Here is a 6,507-nt window from a genome sequence, read left to right on the forward strand (position 1 = left end):
TTTATTAATGTAAATTGATTTCGGCATATATTTCTAGATTGTATCTGCCATGTGCCTCATCCTCAACCAGAAAAATGATGAAAGGTTTCAAGAACAAGTATACTGTCTCCCCCCTGATATTATGGTAAGTGTTACTTCTATGAATTTTGGCTGTATTTTCTGTATTCCTTAGGGTGTATATTCTCTGATCAACGGGTCTATTTTTGTATTCATTTGGGTGTATTTTTTACGTTCAATTGGGTGTAAGTTGTGTAGTCATTTGGGTTTATTTAAAGTATTCACTTGGGTGTATTTTCAGTATTTCATTTGTTGTTTCACAATTGTTGCAGAGCATGGCCGTTTCGAAGCACCCAAACGGGGAATTCATATCACCTAAAACCAATAAAGAATTCAAGGTGGAAGACTACCCAATGTTTATTCCCTTCATAGATGCAAAAAAATTAACTTAGCATCGATATGTAAGTTTTCATTTGTAAAATTTGTTAGTACCGTTCTTTACTTATATGCCAAATAAAATAACACACTGTTGAAATGTGGCAATCCTTCAGAATTTTGCACATGTTTGCTACTCAGGCCATTGGTGGTTATGGGTGATTGATACAACAAAGAGAAGATTTTATATACTTGACCCGCTACACAAGAAAGCTCCAAGCGATGAGAGAAAGCAGCTTAATAAATTCATTGTAAGTTAGCTCTGTGTTCTTTATTTTAATAGATAAGTGTATTTCAATTCAATATAAGGTGTATGTATGTTTTGCTTTGGGTGTAAGTATGTTCTCTTTTGGGTGTATTTCATTCGGGTGTATTACTGATTTGTTTTGTTTTTTAAGGGATATGTAATTTCAAGAATGAGAGCATATGCCGGCGGGGCACCTCTGAAGAAAAAGGAGAATGAGTTGGAAATTAAACCAACATACGTTAATATCTCAGGCCAAAAATCAAGGTATAAATTTGTGACTCTGAACATTAAACTTTCCTAAGTGAGATTTGTAATTTATTTTCTTCATTTTCAGCTATGACTGTGCTATTTACGTTATGAAGTGGCTTGAGTTAATTGAGCCCGAAAACATTAAAAGGGCGAAGTATGAATGGGATAATTGGCCACAGGTAACTGTCTTTAAAACTATATAACTCTGTATTACTTTACTGAATTAATATTGTTGTTTAAACAGAATATACTTTTTAATTGTAGGACGAGGTGGACCACTATAGAGTAGAATATGCTTCGCAGATACTATTCAGTGAAATGAATAAAGAGAGAGATCAAGCAATTAGAGCGAGTAATGCAATAAGACTGTCCAAGCCATCCTCAGTATTATTGAGTCCATTTTGTCAGATAAATTCTACTGATATAGAAACTGAGTAATCTAACTGCTAGCTAGTTTGTAAATTGAACAAATGCTGTAAAAATTTACCATTTATAAACAACTTCTATTCAATGAAATTTTTTTCCATAGTTAAACTGTCTGTGCTGTATTCAAAAGCTCTGTATTACAAGTGGTAAAATATGAAGGAAAATATCAACGCAGATGTAAACACAAATTATAAACTTTTACACCCAACGGAAGTTTAATATACACCCAAGATGGCTTAAATATACACCCAAACTGTCTGTGCTGTTAAACTGTCTGTGCTGTATTCAAAATGTATGAATTACAGGTACTATAATATGAAGAAAAACATCAAATAAAATATACACCCATAACCTGCGATTTTTTACACCCAAACAAAGTTGAATATACACCCTGAAATCTATCCCCCCCTGATGCTTTGAGCCTAAATCCCTGAACCCTAAACACTTAAAACATAAACCCTTACCCCTAACCTGTAAACCCTAAAACCCTGAACCCTAATATTATATATATGTATCTATATGTAGAATGTGAATCACAAGAAAATTCACAAAAATACACCCAAAAGAACAGTACTTTTACACCCATATTCTGTAACTATACACCCAAAGAGTTATCCCCTGCTGCTGGTACCCTGAACCGATAATTCATAACATGTCTTTGATATTGGCTGGAATTTGAATGCACCACTGATGCAGCATCAAACAAGTTTATCTGAATATAAGAAACTCACATATTAGCTAAACTATTAACGAGAAAAATAAACTCAATCACCACAAATTTAAAGAACATTACTTTTACCTCGCTTAAAACTTTCGTTTTCTTCTTCTTTGAGGCATTTGCAATCTGTTTGTCCAACTTTGAACCTAGCCTATTTTTTGGACGTCCTCTTGTTCGAATCCTTGGCGGGCTTTGAAGCTCGTTAACGGATTCCAAGTTGGCATCTTCGTGGGATAAAGAAGATGTCCCCTTCCTTTTGGCTTTTAATGATTCCATCTCAGCCATGACGTTATCGTATGCACGGTGCAGAATTGCAGTCAGCTCCTCCGATTCGGATGCAAATTCGCAAATATTTTGCGAACGAAAAACCAATTGGTCAAACCTCTTGCTTCTTGGCTCCAACAGTGGCTCGTCGTGGTTGCTCTTGATGTGTGTGTGTGTCGCCTCTTTACCTTCTTGCTCCATTGTTCCAGTATATATCTCGGTGACACTTGGCTTACTTGTTCAAAGCTTAACACGCTTAGTGCGTGACGACGCAGTATCCCTCTCGACTCGAATAATAAGCATTGGCATTTTACCTCGGCTGCAACTGAGTCGTAAGTAACCACAAACTTGTTGAATATTGAGCTGGAAACTTATTCTCCGACTTCGTATACTGAATAGCCTAGAGCGGAATTCGTTAATCTGGTGATGCAATTCGCCTTTCCTCTGAATTGTGCTTGGACTTCCCTAAACTTTTGATGAGTGTACACATCTTGAAATTGAGCTTCAATGGAGGATTTGGTTGCACACGGTATGACCGTATGAAAATCTGCAGCATCTGTTTCTCTCTCTGCTTGCTCCCGGCTTCCGAGGCAATTATCGTATTGCTTGACGAACTGAATAAGTGAGCTGTTCCGGGTGATAAACTTGTTAAAAAATGAATGCATGCTCTCGCTCCTTTGTGTGCTTCTCATCCCTGCCCAAAAGTGGTGATCCAGATAGATAGGAACCCATATATGACGGTCTTCATACAGATCTGCATAATACACCCAAACACAGACTATAAATACACCCAAAACAACATGCAATTTACACCTCTGCTGCAGATTTTTAACAAACATTACCTAAAAGCCACTTGTTGTCCACAAGACCAAAATTCAGCAGAAAATCATTCCAATTCCTATCGAATGAGTCTTTGCTATGAGAGTTCCAAACAACTTGGTTCATTTCTTGTTCAATATTTGCATGTCCTTTGTACCCGTTTAATTTGCTTGGTATGTTCTTCATGATGTGCCAAATACACCAACGGTGAATTGTTGTTGGCATACAGGCCTCTAAAGCCCTTTTCATTGATGCGCATTGATCGATGAGAAACCCTTTCGGAGCGTTTCCTCCCATGCAACGAAGCCAACATTGAAATAACCATTTGAATGATTCAATTTCTTCGTTTTTCATCAAAGAGCATTCGAGAAGTGTTGACTGACCGTGGTGATTCATCCCGACAAAAGAACCACAAACCAAATTATACCTGAAACAAATTACCATAGTGCAAAATGTAAAATCATTAGGTACACCCAACAAATGCTTCGTATACACCCAAAAAACAGCCAATATACACCTCTGCTGTGGGTTCATAAAAATACATTAATTTAGCATCATAAACAGGGGCAGTTTGTTACCTGTTTGTATTGTAGGTGGTGTCAAATGAAATAACGTCTTCGAAATACTCAAAGGTAGCTCTACTTCTTGCATCAGCCCAAAAAGCCAGCTTAATCGATTGATCCTCCTCGAGTTCAAGCTCAAAAAAGAAATTCTGATTCTTCTCTTTCATTCTTAACAAATATTTCCCGAATTCCTTTGCATCTTCTTGTTCGGAAACATTCCGCACTTTCCTGGTAATGTAATTCCTCACATCCTTTTCGATAAAATTTAACTCGCGGTGACCCTGGCAGCCGCAACAAATGATTGGTAGGTTTTGCTTGGTCTGATACCGGCCTCCTCGTTATTCTCTATTGTACGACGAATGGACATGCTTAGTTCCCTGTGCTGTTTGAGCATCTCTGCTTTACTTGGACAGCAGGGGTGTGAATGATCCAGCACAACCTTTGAAATGATCCAAGCACCGACATCCTTCAATGTGTGTATATAAATTCTTGCAGGACAGTTTAAACCGGCTGTCGGATTAGTCTTCTCAGTCGGAGATATTTTAGATTTCTATTTTTCCTCTCTGTTAAATGTAATCAATTGATTCTTAATCTCGTTTCCCTTCCTATTTGTGCTCCGAACTCTTGTAGAAAAACCTGCAGCCTTGGCGTAGTTCCTGTAAAATTTTCCAGCATCTTCAAGGGTGGTAAAGGTCATTCCAACCTTTGGAACAAACTGGTCATCAACAACAGAGAGAGGCTGCAGAATACACCATGTCAAAAACTAAAAATACACTCAATCATGTCTGATATAATACACCCGAACCGCAACAACTCAACTAAAATGACAATAAAAGCCATAAACTGTAAATACACAGGCTGCAAAATACACCATGTCAAAAACTAAAAACACACCCAATCATGTCTGATATAATACACCGGAACAACAACAACTCAGTTAAAATAATAGAAAAAACAGTAAACTGTAAATACACCCACACTTCCCGCAAAAATACACCCAAAAAAGTTCTGATCTACACCTGATCGTCTGCTATAAATTCCAGATAATTAATCAAAACTAATACATTACATTCAATCCACAGATTTATCTTCATGCATTATTTTGACAGTCAATGTTCACGAATTATTCACCTACACAATGCTATACAAATTACTGCAACAAAATTCATAGTAATCCTATGTAAATCAAACCTCAGGAACTTCGTTAGATTCAAATTCATAATCCACTTCGCCTGGATTCAGCTGACAATCTGAGGTTGAATCATCCATTATCTTCAAAACGAGTTCAAACTCTGATTTCAGAAAATAAAAAATAAATAGAAAACGAAGCTGGAGTTACAGAGAGAGGAACTAACGTAAATGACGAAGAAGAAACGAGTGAGAAAGGAGGGGAAAAGAACGATCGAAGAAACCAGGGGAAGCTTCGCGAGAAGAAGAACGAGCAAATCTGCAAATAATGAAAACGAAGAAGGAAACAAATCTTTTAAATTTGGTAGTTAGATAAAAACGGGATCTCTTTGTTCCTTTGAGTAATTAAAGATACGAGATTTTAATTTTGTTTCTGTATTTAGCTTATTCTAATCTTCAAAACATAGAATAATATAATAAATAGTAACTCTAGAAAATCAACATTATAGCCATCAATTTCAGTAGACACAACAGTAAATTGTCAAATAAATTTAGAATTAAGTCCACTAAAAATGAAATTTTACTGAGTTTAGATTTCGGATATTTTCTATAATTAAATTTTGAATATTTTTTATTTTAAATATTTTTTTTTGAAATGGTGATATTGGCAAGTACAACCACCTCCTTTTTTCATTAATGGGGCAGATTTTTTTATCACAGCCGGACATTTTTACTATATTTTTAAATTATTTAGAAACGCTTTTTGTTAATAACAAAATTCACACAAAAAAATAATTAAAGTGTATTTTTTATTTTTTTAAGTTAGGAATAAAAAAAATAAACCTTAAACCATAAACGATTTTTCTGTAAACATGATACATGACAGAGCACAATGATATCGTTTGATTCATGTAGTCGACCCCACTTAGTGGGACAAGACTTTGTTATTGTTGTTGTTTTTGTTGTAAATATCATACTCAATAATTTATCTTTTAAAAAGAAATAAGTGCTCTAAAAAATGCAATCCCTCTTTAAAATTCTCCATCCAATCAAACTCTATGATCTAATAATATTCATAGCCATGTTTTTTTTTTTACTAAAAAATATTAATTTTAAATATACAAATAACATTATTCAAAAACGAAAAATCATGCAATTAGATATTATTATTCTAAGGGCACCAAGGCCCTTCCAATAAGCTAATTAAGGGTACCCCATATATTTCATCAAGGTCACACTAATGTGGATTATATAATAAAGTGGAGTTCAATGCTTCAGGTGTTGTTGCTTAGAACAGTAACCCATCTTTTACAAAGCGACAAAGGGCTAATGCATCAGCATATGCCCCAGCAACAAGTCTTATCCAATTTTCCACTCTCCCCATTTTCAAATTTGTCAAATTATGTCTTTCCTTTTGAAGAGATGTGTGTGAGAGTGTGTGTGTGATGATATAAACATTCACTAACACACCAACAAGTAAAACAGTCTCTTGCAACACATGGTTGGAGAAGATTTAACTATTTGCTCATCTAATTTGAAATCTTGGCAATAAATCCATTAAAAAACTAAACTACTCTATTTATAAAAGTATATAATGCTAATAAATTTATCTATAAATAAATAAAGTTAACTTCATACTTATAAAAGATAATATTTGTATA

This window comes from Arachis ipaensis, chromosome B05, assembly GCF_000816755.2.
Source record: "Arachis ipaensis cultivar K30076 chromosome B05, Araip1.1, whole genome shotgun sequence".
Taxonomy (NCBI): Eukaryota; Viridiplantae; Streptophyta; class Magnoliopsida; order Fabales; family Fabaceae; genus Arachis; species Arachis ipaensis.